This window comes from Henckelia pumila, chromosome 1, assembly GCF_033568475.1.
Source record: "Henckelia pumila isolate YLH828 chromosome 1, ASM3356847v2, whole genome shotgun sequence".
Taxonomy (NCBI): Eukaryota; Viridiplantae; Streptophyta; class Magnoliopsida; order Lamiales; family Gesneriaceae; genus Henckelia; species Henckelia pumila.
Genome location: NC_133120.1, coordinates 67,649,526 through 67,663,106, shown reverse-complemented (window position 1 = coordinate 67,663,106; position 13,581 = coordinate 67,649,526). Strand labels below are relative to the sequence as shown.

At 37.5% G+C, this 13,581-nt stretch overlaps 1 pseudogene; it reads left to right on the top strand.

The window, feature by feature from the left end:
• The first annotated feature begins 1,655 nt into the window (after positions 1-1,655).
• LOC140876122 (adenylyltransferase and sulfurtransferase MOCS3-like) lies at positions 1,656-12,500 on the top strand (annotated as a pseudogene).
• Positions 12,501-13,581: the final 1,081 nt, after the last annotated feature.

Here is a 13,581-nt window from a genome sequence, read left to right as displayed (position 1 = left end):
TTCAAAGAAATCAGAAACATCAAAATGTGCCGAAAGAAATGGGCCTTGGCTTAAATCTTCACCTTGATGAATAAAATTAGTTTCAACATCTTTTGTCTTTTATTTTGATGCTTGATAAAGATCAACAAGGTGTTTCGAGGTACGAAAATTATTATACCAATGCATTTTATCTCCACATCTATAGCACCCATTTTCTGAATTCATTGATTTATCATTTTGACCACTTTCAACATTTTTCTCTTGGTCATTACCACACCTTTTGGAACTTCCATTCCTTTGATCATCATTATTATTATAACCATCGTTAAAGTAACGAGGTTTTTCATGCCCACGACCATATGGATGAAAACGTCATCGACCGCGTCCATGTCCACGCCCACGCCCACGACCACGCCCACGCCCACGACCAAATCCGGTCTTATTTTGTTTCATCTTTTCCTCATGCATTGCCACATTCACTTCAGGGAATGGGTTGGCACCAGTGGGACGAATTTCATTATTTTTCATCAACAACTAATTATTTTGCTCAGCCACAAGCAAACATGAAATCAAATCAGAATACCTCTTGAAACCTTTCTCTCTATACTGTTGTTGTAAGACAACATTAGAGGCATGGAATGTGGAATATGTTTTTTCCAACAAATCATCACCAGTTATTTTTTCTCCACACAATTTCAATTGTGAACTGATGCGAAACAATGCATAATTATATTCACTTACAGACTTAAAATCTTGTAAGCGCAAGTGCATCCAATCATAACGTACTTTTGGAAGAATATCTCTCTTTTAAATTATTCCATAGATCAAGCGGATCTTTTATCGTCAAATACTCAATTTTCAAACCACCATGAAGATGGTGACGAAGGAATATCATAGCCTTTGCAGGGTTTTGCGGTGATTCTTTATTTTCCTCTTTGATGGTATCTCCAATACCCATAGCATCTATGTGTATTTCAGCATTTAGTATCCAAGAGAGATAATTCTTGCCGGATATATCAAGAGCGGCAAATTCAAGCTTTGAGATATTCGACATGATGAAATCTATATAGAACACAAAATTCATAAATATTGATTAATACACAATAACACAAATGTATATAAAAGTTTAAAGTAAAGCATAAAAATTTAACGGTGAACATAAATAATAATATGTGCACAACAATCATATATATGATATAATTCATTCTTAGAATATTTAAGAAGACAAACACTACAACAAATAAAAATCATCGAAATTGAAATACTCAACTTCTTAATATCTTTTAATGATGTACATCTATAATAATCATGTAATTTATATGTGTACGTGTATCAATATCCATCAATATTAAAATCCAAAAACAGAATCACTAAAAAAACAATTGGATATCAACAATAAATATTAGTTTGTGCATCGAATTTATATCTATGCGTGTAAAAGTCATACTATCAGAAACATATTAATTTAATGATGAGCATGACATGTGTATTAGTGATTGAAATACGAAAACCAAAGATAAAATTGCAGATCATGAACATGTCGTGGAAAAGACGAAAAGAAAAATATGATAGGCTCGTGCTGAATATTAGTATTTTGGAGAATAGAGCGCTCCGTTTCGGAGTAGGGCCGTAGATGCCCTAAAAACGCAACGAAACAAGTTGAGATTTGGAGACTCATGGATTCCAACGCCATTGCAGAAACGCCGGCTGACATCCGCTGCGAAATCGAATCACCGGAGGCTCAAATCGAGCATCGAATATCATCTCTGCAAGCTCGCCTCAATACTGAGGAACAAGGAAAGCAGACTCAGCTATCCGCGGATATGATCTACCGATACAGCCGACATCTTTTGCTTCGGGGTTGAAGCGCAAACAAATTTGTTGAAAAGTTCGGTCCTGGTAATTGGAGCTGGTGGCTTGGGTTCACCAGCCTTGCTGTACCTTGCTGCTTGAGGTGTTGGTATATCTATACTTTAAATATTTCAATTCTTACCTTTTAGTCATTTCTTTTGATGTTTTCGAAAATTTCCTTGCAGGCCGTGTGGGTATTGTTGATCATGATGTGGTCGAACTTAACAATTTGCACAGGCTGGCAGGCAAGTACCAAACAAAATTACGCATTTGTAATTGTGTTTTGTTTTCATTGTTACTGTCTCACTGTGTTTGTTAAGATTCAATAGGATCAATAGCTCCAAGAACACAAAATCAAACCAAGAACAGATTCAGTGTCACAACCGAATCAATATCACAAAGACCACACGAACTCGATTCACAAGAACTTGAAATCAAAACCAGCACAGCAACATTAATCCAATTTCAAGAAAGTAAGATGACTTCGAGATTTACGTGGTTCGGCTATAACGAGCCTACATCCACGGGAGACTGCCCTTCTTCTTATTACTCAACAATCCAGATACAAGTTTTCGAATCAATACATCCAATCAACAATTAAGAAATCTATAATACAGCTACCAGTAAGAACAAGATACAGAGCCTTCTATATCCTCCTTTGCTTCCTGTTCTTCACCTTTTTCTTTAGCTGTCCCTTTCTAAATTGTTCCTCCTTTTGGATTCTTGAATTTTCACGAGAGAAAAGAGCAGTAAATGATTTCTGGAATTGATTGCTTTTTTAACCACCGCAACTTTCCCTTTTTTAGGTTAGTTCATTAGTTGAGTTCCTCAACCGCCAACGACTATCGAATTTCTCCACTTATATATTTGGATTTGGGCTTCACTAATTATTTGGCCATTTAATTAGTTACAGCCCAAGACCAAATTGATATGGGTTGAGAACAAGTCCAAGCGTGGCTACTGAGTTTTAGAGCCCCAAGAGAATAGCAGACACTACTTTACAAATCTCCACCTTGTCTGTTATGTTGAGGCAGCCTCCTTGTTCTCCTCCTGATCATGCGAAGTCTTTGTCAATCACCCCAATCAAGTCTTGACATAACTTGAACTTAGACTGAGGTAATGACTTAGTGAGTGCATCAGATGGATTTTCTTCAGTTCTTATTTTAATCACCTTGACTTCTCCAGTTTCAATGATGTCTTTCACAAAATGAAACTTAACATCAATGTGTTTTGTTCTTTCGTGAAACACTTGATGTTTAGTCAAGTGTATAGCACTCTGACTATCACTATGAACTTCAACCACCTCTTGCTTTAGACCAAGTTCAGATATCAGCCCCTTCAACCAAAGTGCTTCCTTGATCCCTTCGGTTATTACCATATATTCTGCTTCTGTAGTGGAGAGGGCAACAACAGGTTGTAGTACTGACTTCCAGCTAATAGCAGTCCCATAAGCTGTAAATACAAAACCAGTAAGAGACTTTCTTGTATCAAGGTTTCCAGCATAATCCGAATCAACAAAACCCTCCAAAGGTTTAGCATCACTATTTATTTTCTGAAATAACAGTCCCAAGTTTACTGATCCTTTAAGGTATCTCAGAGTCCATTTCAGTGCTTCCCAATGTGGCCTTCCAGGATTTGCCATAAATCTTGATACAACACTTATAGCATGAGCTAAATCTGGTCTGCTACAAACCATAGCATACATAATGCTCCCAACTCCACTTGCATAAGGTATAGCTGTCATTGTTTTCTTTTCATCCAAGTCCTCTGGAGATTGACTTGATGATAGCTTCATTTGATGACCAAGAGGAGTAGTTACAGGTTTAGACTCATGCATATTGAACTTCTGCAGTACCTTATTTAGATATGCCCTTTGACTCAGAAACAAGCTCTTCTTCTGTCTGTTTCTCTTTATTTCCATACCTAATATTTTTCTTGCTTCTCCAAGATTCTTCATATAGAATTCAGTACTGAGCTCACTCTTGAGGTCTTCAATATCAGCTTTATTTTTACTTGCTATAAGCATATCATCCACATATAAAAACAAATAAGTATAAGTGAGATTTTCTTCTTCCTTAAAATACACACAACTGTCATAGCGGCTTCTCTTGAAGTTTATTTTCTTCATGAAATCATCAAACTTCAAGTACCATTGCCTGGGACTTTGCTTCAATCCATAGAGTGATTTCTGGAGCTTACAGACTTTATCATTAACCTCACTGTCCAAATATCCTTCAGGTGGTTCCATTAAGATAGATTCTTCTAAATCACCATGGAGAAAAGCTGTCTTTACATCAAGTTGTTCCAACTCCAAATCCAGTTGTGTGGCAATAGCCAATATGAGTCTTATTGAACTGTGTTTCACAACCGGTGAGAAAATCTCATTGTAATCAATTCCCTCAAGCTGTGAGTAACCCTTTGCTACCACTCTTGCCTTGAACTTGAGTTTACTTTCAGTTGTGGCATCTTCTTTAACTTTATAGATCCATTTGCAGCCTAGAACTCTTTTCCCCTTTGGCTTATCTATCATTTCCCAAGTATTGTTCTTATGTAAAGAATCAAGTTGCTCCTTCATGGCAGCCTGCCAACTTCTTTTGTGCTTGCTGTTAATGACTTCCTTGTATGAGGAAGGTTCATCAAACTCAATTTTTTCAGCTGTGCTTAATGCATAAGAGACCATATCAGCTTCAGCAAATCTTATAGGAGGTTTTATTTCCCTCCTTTGCCTGTCCCTTGCCAATCTGTAAGATTGAGGTTGATCACTGCTTTGAGATTGATCACTGTCTTTAGTTGATTCCTGAGTTTCTGCTGTTTGTTTTGCATTATCCACTGAACTTTCTTTTCCAGGAAACTCCACCTCAATTTGTGATTCCTCATTTCTCACTTCTTCGATTTTAAGCTCTGCTTTCTTGAGATTATAACCCATCCTTGACTCATCAAAAGTTACATCCCTTGTATTGAAACATTTTGGACCAGTAGACTCTAAATTCCAGACTTTAAACCCCTTGACACCCTCTGGGTATCCTATGAAAATACACTTTAGAGCTCTAGGTTCCAACTTACCTTGCTTTGTATGTGCATAGGCTAAGCAACCAAACACTCTAAGGTGTGAGTAATCAGCTGGAACTCCATTCCATGCTTCCATAGGAGTCTTTTGATTTAATCCACTTGCAGGACATCTGTTGATAAGATAAGTTGCTATTGCAAGAGCTTCACCCCAGAAGGTTTTAGGTAATCCAGCATTCAATATTAAACATCTTATTCTCTCCAGAAGTGTGCGGTTCATTCTCTCAGCAACTCCATTTTGCTGGGGGGGTATGTGGTACAGATAAGTGTCGAGTGATGCCCCTTTTACTGCATAGATCCTTGAATTCTTTCGAAAGGAATTCCAAACCATTATCTGTCCTCAAATATTTCACCTTGTGATCTGTTTTGTTTTCAACATTCACCAGCCATTCTTTGAATTTGGAAGCAGCTTCATCCTTAGACTTTAACAGGTAAGTCCAAACTCTTCTTATATGATCATCAATGATGGACATGAAATATTTACTGCCTCTATGTGTGAGAGTCTTCGAAGGGCCCCAGAGATCAGAATGTATATATTCCAGTGGCTTTGTAGAAATATGCTTTCCTTGTTCAAATTTCACCCTCTTAGCTTTTCCTAAAATGCAGTAGTCACAGAAATCAAGTCCTCTCACTTCATCACCACAAAGAAGACCTTGCTTTGACAATTCCAGCAGTGCCTTCTCACTTGCATGGCCGAGTCTCATATGCCATAAACTTGACTTGGCTTGTGCTTCATGAATTAAAGCTGAGCCTCCTATGACTGTCTTTGCTTGTAGAATGTATAGTGAGTTCACTCTTAGTCCTTTCATCACTACTAGAGCACCCCTGGAAATCTTGATTATTCCATTTTCAGATTTGAAATTATATCCTCCTAATTCAAGTGTTCCCAAAGAGATTAAATTTCTCTTTAGTTCAGGGACAAATCTGACATCCTTCAGTATTCTTTCTTCACCACTATCCATTTGTAATCTGATAGTGCCAACTCCTTTGACTCTGCATGACTTATCATTTCCCAGTAACACCAGTCCCTGATCTGATTCATTTATCTCCTCAAACCAGCCCTTGGTTGGACACATATGATAAGTGCAACCTGAGTCCAGTATCCAGACATTCTTCATGTCATTATCAGTCATTACAAGAGCCTCAGCACGGTCATAACCCTCTGTTATAACAGCAGCCCCTGCATTATCTTTAGGCTTCTCAAAAAATCTCTTCTTCCTTTCAGGACATTCCCTTTTGAAATGCCCCTCTTTGTGGCAGATAAAACACTTGTACTTTGGTTTACTCTTAGAACGAGCTCGTGTTTTATGAAAACTTTGAGTCCTCTTATCTGACCTTCCTCTTACATTCAAGCTTTCACCTAGAGATTCACCAGTTGCTTGAATCTTTCTCTGCAATTCCTTAGACTGAATTGCTGACTGAACTTCATCCAAAGATATGGACTGATCTCTGCCATATAACATGGCATCCTTGAAGTTTTCATAAGATTTAGGTAGAGCATTGAGTAATATGAGAGCTTTGTCCTCATCTTCGAGTTTCACCTCTACATTTTCCAGATCATCAAGGATCTTGATGAATTCCTCAATTTGATCCTCAATGCTTTTGCCTTCTTGAAATCTAAAAGAGTACAGCCGCTGCTTCATATAAAGTCTATTGGCAAGTGGCTTTGTCATATAGATGCTTTCAAGTTTAAGCCACATCGCACAAGCTGACTGTTCCCTAGAGACTTCCCTCAATGGCTTGTCCCCTAGACACAAAATAATAGCACATTGAGCCTTCTCCAGTATCTCAGCCCGTTCCTTTTCATTTGATGAAGATGACATTTCTTCCTTGGATTTCAGTGCTTCTCCAAGCCCTTGCTGAACCAGAATCGCTTTCATCTTGATTCTCCATAGGGCAAAGTCGTTCTTGCCCGTGAACTTCTCTATGTCGAACTTCATCAATCCCATTGAATCTATGATTCCCACAGACGGCGCCACTGTTAAGATTCAATAGGATCAATAGCTCCAAGAACACAAAATCAAACCAAGAACAGATTCAGTGTCACAACCGAATCAATATCACAAAGACCACATGAACTCGATTCACAAGAACCTGAAATCAAAACCAGCACAGCAACATCAATCCAATTTCAAGAAAGTAAGATGACTTCGAGATTTACGTGGTTCGGCTATAACGAGCCTACATCCACGGGAGACTGCCCTTCTTCTTATTACTCAACAATCCAGATACAAGTTTTCGAATCAATACATCCAATCAACAATTAAGAAAGCTATAATACAGCTACCAGTAAGAACAAGATACAGAGCCTTCTATATCCTCCTTTGCTTCCTGTTCTTCACCTTTTTCTTTAGCTGTCCCTTTCTAAATTGTTCCTCCTTTTGGATTCTTGAATTTTCACGAGAGAAAAGAGCAGTAAATGATTTCTGGAATTGATTGCTTTTTTAACCACCGCAACTTTCCCTTTTTTAGGTTAGTTCATTAGTTGAGTTCCTCAACCGCAACGACTATCGAATTTCTCCACTTATATATTTGGATTTGGGCTTCACTAATTATTTGGCCATTTAATTAGTTACAGCCCAAGACCAAATTGATATGGGTTGAGAACAAGTCCAAGCCCGGCTACTGAGTTTTAGAGCCCCAAGAGAATAGCAGACACTACTTTACAGTGTTAAAGTTTGGCTTTTTACGTGTTTGGAATTGGTGTAGCCTCCCCCAACCTAAAAGCACTATGACACATAATGTTTTCCAGATTTTCCCGCACACCCTCGTCACGTCTTTCTCGTGTTTGGGATTCTGGAACAATTGATTTAAGATTCCCATGACGTAAAGCTCTATATAAAAGCAGTTTTGTGCCACGAGCTTTTGGTCCTGCCATTTGAATTTAATGATTGAATTTTTCCAATCGTTTTCTAGATAATTCATACTGAAGCATATATTGGAAGATCAAAAGTAGAGTCTGCTGCTGCTGCTTGTCGGGCGAATGCTACTTGTTTATTTATCTTTTAAATTTTTTATTGTAGTTAAGCATCATATTGATCACATTAAATAGTATTTTTTATTACCTAATTTGAAAATTCAGTGTTATGTTTATTGCAATTGTTGTGCCAACCTTTCTTCCATTGTTTCCTTAGGATCAACTCTACTGCTCAAATAGTTGAGCACAAGGAAGCATTGCGCACATCGAATGCATTGGAGATTATGAGCAAGTATGATATGATATTATTCCCTCTATGTTTAGATTACATCATATTCATTTTACAATGACTTTTGTAGTTAATGTTGTGCTGAAATTTAATCTTTTGCGATGTTTATTTTTTCAGGTATGATGTTGTTGTAGATGCAACTGATAATGTTCCGAGTCGTTACATGATCAATGATTGCTGTGTGGTATTGGGAAAGGTCACTTGGTACTTGCTCTGTCCTTTTTTGAAAATAAATTGGCAGATTTAATTTGCATACTGTAAAAAGTTTTTATCGTGCTTGAACCTTCTCTGAGCATCCATCTGTTCGTGCTTGCAGCCTCTTGTTTCTGGAGCTGCTCTTGGACTCGAAGGACAGGTATCGTGAGGCGAAAAATGATTCACTTTGGTTGCAGATTATGATCCTTGTGCTTAACAACCTACAAGCATCATAAATAAACTTCAGTGTAATTTATTAGCATTTTGCTTACATAACCCATCCTCTCTATTGTTTGTGCAGCTCACTGTTTACAATTATAATGGAGGTCCTTGCTATCGATGCCTGTTCCCTACTCCACCGCCTACAACAGCATGTCAAAGATGTGCAGACAGTGGAGTTCTGGGAGTAGGTAATTCAGCATGTATAATGCTTTCACTGAGTTTTAGTTGATGTTTCCAAATTTCGTAGTATGGGGTGAAGTCATTTTACGTGCCATCCCTTTTTAGTGTAATTGTGCATATCCTCTTTCAAATGTAAAAAAGTTGGTTGAGATGATAATGTGAGATTTTTTGTTTTGTAGCTTGAAAATAGTCTTTTTATTCTTTTTTTTTCTTTTCTTCCTTTCTTCTTTTTGGTTGTGTTGCTCGGGTTCATTTTACATGATGTTTGCTTCAGACATCATACTCGGAGTTCATGAAATCATGAAACTTGTTCCACTCAACTTCAAGAATTTTCTGTTGAGAGATTGATAGAATCCTTCTCTCTTCTCTTCTAAGCACACCCAAACATGAATTGTTTTCAGAGTCTGACCCTTGGCCTTGTCTGAGAGATTAGGATTTCAAAGAGAAAATAGTGTACTCTTGAGAACTTAAATAGACTTTCATTGGTATTTGATCTTGATACTTTATATTTATATACAATACCAGACTTTTTTGGGTGCCTCCAGGCGCTGGAGGCTGTTAAAGTTTCTGGTGCTGTTGGTGAACCACTTTCAGGACGGATGCTTCTGTTTGATGCGCTTTCTAGTCGAATTCGTGTTGTATGTACCTGCTAAGATGTTGTTCTTCAGTTTAAAAGCTCTTTCATAACCTTCTGAATTTGTTGGGAGCTATCTGTCTGTTGTCTATGTTGGCGTTGCGTTCTCTGATCTGTCAGATCTGGCACCCGGTGTAGCGGAAGTTTAAAATTTTTATAGATCTGGAACGATTCCAAATCCTAGGTGCTAGATCCGTACGATTTAAATAATAAACGTAAAATTTAAATACGTGATGAAAATTTTACCTCTCAAGCTCTCTAGGTTTCGAAATTTATGTGCTGTGTGTTCTCTAATTTCTTTACTGCAATAACTTATTTATAACATGGGCTGCTAACAGCTTAGGGCCCGTTAGTCCTAAGTTCAATCCTGACAAGCAAAACCCGTAAGTTCAGAAATTAATATAAAATCCATCGTGACTCTAATTGATAAACCAATTTTACCAACGTGTACAGAAACCTTTTCTGCATATTTTAAAGTCAAAATAAATTTTCTGAATCTGAATTCAGTGGTTTCCAAAAATGATCATCCCTGTGTCATTTTATAAAACTATACTCCCTCTGTTCAAAAATCAAGAAGCCCCACTTCTCGTTTGCTAAATTTAACCCATTAAATTTAACTATCTCATCGGGGATTAGAAATCCATTACTTGTGTGACCCTCAATGGTTCAGGGATACAGCTAGCCGTGGGCTCACAACACATTGTGACTCGAAACAACAATTTCTGACTTACCCAACGAATCATGGTAAGAGTGCCTAGCAACATCGCCCCATAATTCCCTAGGTATCACTGATAGTGCCTGCAAGAACCAGTGGGTTTTGGTTAGCGTATAGTACGGTCCCTTCATCCATATATCCCGATCGAATCAACAACCATTGGTATATCGAGAGTCGTTCGAGATTCGATAACCATGCAATACATCTTGAAGATCAAATAGTGACATCGCATGTGCAACTACGAAACCAGGTAACCTAAAGCACATCATGTACTCTGGCCAAAGATTTGTCACACTAATATCTCCTCAGATCGCATAGGATATCCACGCTCGCAAGCGTGTGGTGAATCCTTGACAACAAAGCATTGACTCCTATATGTTTTGTAACTGTACCCAATCTCGACACCTGATGACCTCATGGAGTCGGTAAACGAGTCAAAGTATAGTACTAGCATATAGAGTCTCCATGATGTTTCAAGTAGTAAGGACTAATGGTGTACAACCAAAACCACGGACTTATCCACTCAATAAGTGAAAACCACTTGGAAAGTCCGAATAGGGTAGTTCGATCATCCATCTAATGAATATCCATTTGCATGCTTTGAACATCTCCATGTTCCATACCAATGAAACGTGGTACTCGGCATCGCAAATGTTATTCTCAATATCGAGCGATCCTTATCCTTATTACAGACGGCTCAATCGACTAGGAACATGTTTAGAATATACAGTGATTATAAGATGTGTTTCATGATAGTCATTCATATCCACTATCACATCTTACATGCACTCTAGTATATTTAAGGTCTTTATCTAAACATCGTATAGTACGTCACAACATAGCAATATGACAAAAGATAAAGTAAATGCCAATAAAGAGTGTAATTATATTAAACAAAGATTGTTTATAATAAGAGTCATCAAAGCCCTCAGCCACAAGTTGGCTAGCAGAGCATCCACTCTTTCAGTCTACCCACCCTTCAATTTAATATTATTCTCTTAACTATGAGCACTATTAGTATTCTTCAACTTTGAGAAATAAGACCTGTAGATGATCAGTTATCTTCATTCAACGATAAAATTATGGGTTCTCGTGTCCTTGTCCTGGGCAATCGTTGTACCTGTAAGGTAAGGTTCTTTTGAGCAGTCGTTTTCAATTTTAATTTTTTTTTGTTTTTTTTAAAATCTCTTATTAAAAAAAATGATTTTTTTTAAATCAAGATGAATGATTTGTGTATACATTAAAAAAACGCACATTGGTACCTGCCAAAGTTCACTATGCATAAACTGACTACCAAATCTCATAGCAACTGCAACATTTGACACTTGTGCTGCAAAACCTGAAAAGAAGGTTTGCAAGTTGTTCGGTTGGATGCATCTCAAGCTTAACTTGCCATTTTATCAGCTTCATAAATTGGGTGATCAAACTTAGAATTCAACCCACTTACCCATTTTCTATCCCCAACAAAACATTAACAACACGTTCTAACACAAAATTCTGTAGAGTTTATTTGAGTTTTGTTTTGTTGTACAATGAATTTCCTGTTTTTTGGAATGTTTTCAGTATTAAATATTTACTAACTCATGCAAAATATCTTGTGTATACCCTAAACTGGTGCTATTTCAATTTAAGGTTAAAATTAGGGGAAGATCATTGCAGTATGTAGCCTGTGGAGAGGCTGCAACACTGACATCAGAGAAATTTCGTGAATTTGACTACGAAAAGTTCACCCAATCTTCACTATATCAACGGTGTGCATCGTTTTTGTTTATTTTCTTATGTGGTGTCTGTCTCCTTGTGCAGAATTTTTGAACTAGGGAAAAAAGTTGGCCCCGTTTGAAGTGCCTAATGAGCTTGGTCATAGCTAATTTTAATCACTGAGCCTTCCCTTTGCATCTGGAGTCGTTAACATTCCATTGCACTGCTGATCATATATCCAGCTCCCATTATTTGCTTTAGATACTGCTCCATTTATGGATTTATTCCACGTAGAGTAGACTAAGCATGTAGTCTTGTGTGTTTAATTTGATCACTCACATGTTATTCCCATTCATTGCAGACTCCATTGAAGTTGAACTTACTTCCATCTGATGCTAGAGTAACCAGCAAGGAGTACAATAATAGATTTTTGAAAGGTGAAGCACATGTATTGTTGGATGTGAGGCCATCCCATCACTACAAAATCATCTCTCTCCCCAAATCCTTGAACATCCCTCTCTCAAATTTGGAGGGCCGGTTACCTGAAATTTCTACAGCATTGAGAAACGAGAATGACAATGACAAGGGTAGTGCTCGTTCAAGCCCTTATTTGTATGTCATTTGCAGACGAGGCAATGATTCTCAAAGGGGTGTTCAATTCCTGCACAAGAATGGGTATACTTCTGCTAAAGACATAATAGGAGGGCTCGAATCATGGGCACATGACGTTGATCCCAAGTTCCCAATTTACTAACAATTCTCGCACATGAAATCTTGTATGTTTAAATTTCTTCCCGTTCACTTATCTATAGAAGATGCAGTTGTGCAATGGTTTCCGGGATGGAAGTTGAATTTTAAAGCATTTAAGTAATGCATTGTTTGTTTGTTTCTTCATCTAGCATAAATGATAGTCATGTTTGTGTTGCTTATTTTAATATCGTTTTGTTGTTGTTTTGCATGCATTTATATGTTGTAATTTAGCATTTTGTTCTTATTTTATTTATCATGTCTGCATAACATATTCCCAGATTTATTGTGTAATACGTCGCATTTTACTGGAAAACAAGAGAAGTGTTGAAGAATGAAGAGAAGTGCTGAAGAAAAAGACGGAAAATGGAGCTCGGGAAGTGCTATGGTAAAAGCTGGAGGAGTGAAATGATTTATTTCAGAAGGTGGAAACAGAACTTTTCACGCTATAGCTTGACATTTCTTACGCCATGGCGTAAACAGAGAATTGGTAGAAGATGGAAACAGAAATTTTTGCGCTATGGCGTTATGTTTCTTGCGCCTAGGCGTGAACTGGGAAAAAGTTGAGAATCGAGACGGAACTTTTCACGCTATGGTGTGATATTTCCTGCGCGAAAAGTTCTGTCTCCTTGTTCAGAATTTTTGAGATTTTAAAAGTCTTGAGTCACGGGATTTATTTGATAGGCTTTCTACCACATATAAAAGGGACATATCAGGCGTGAGAAAGGAAAATCGACAGAGAGATCGACGCAGAGAGAACGCAGAGATTGGAGACGGCTACAGACAGAGAGAAGAAACATCTGGCGGCTAGGTTTTATCCTTCTTGTTCTTAGTTTTAATTCATTTAGTTTTTGTACTTGGTTAAGGAAGACGAAACCCTTGATTTTATTCACTTTGTGAGATTTTGATTTTCAATGTTTGATTTTTATCGAGTATCAAGAGTTCTGGTTTATTTCATGCTTGTGTGTTTGATTATTATATTGATCACCTGATAATTCTTTCGTACAATCTACCGCTAAATTAGAATTCAAATCCGTAATTGTTTGAATCATCTAATTTGTGAAGCAACTATGATTAATATTTTCTGC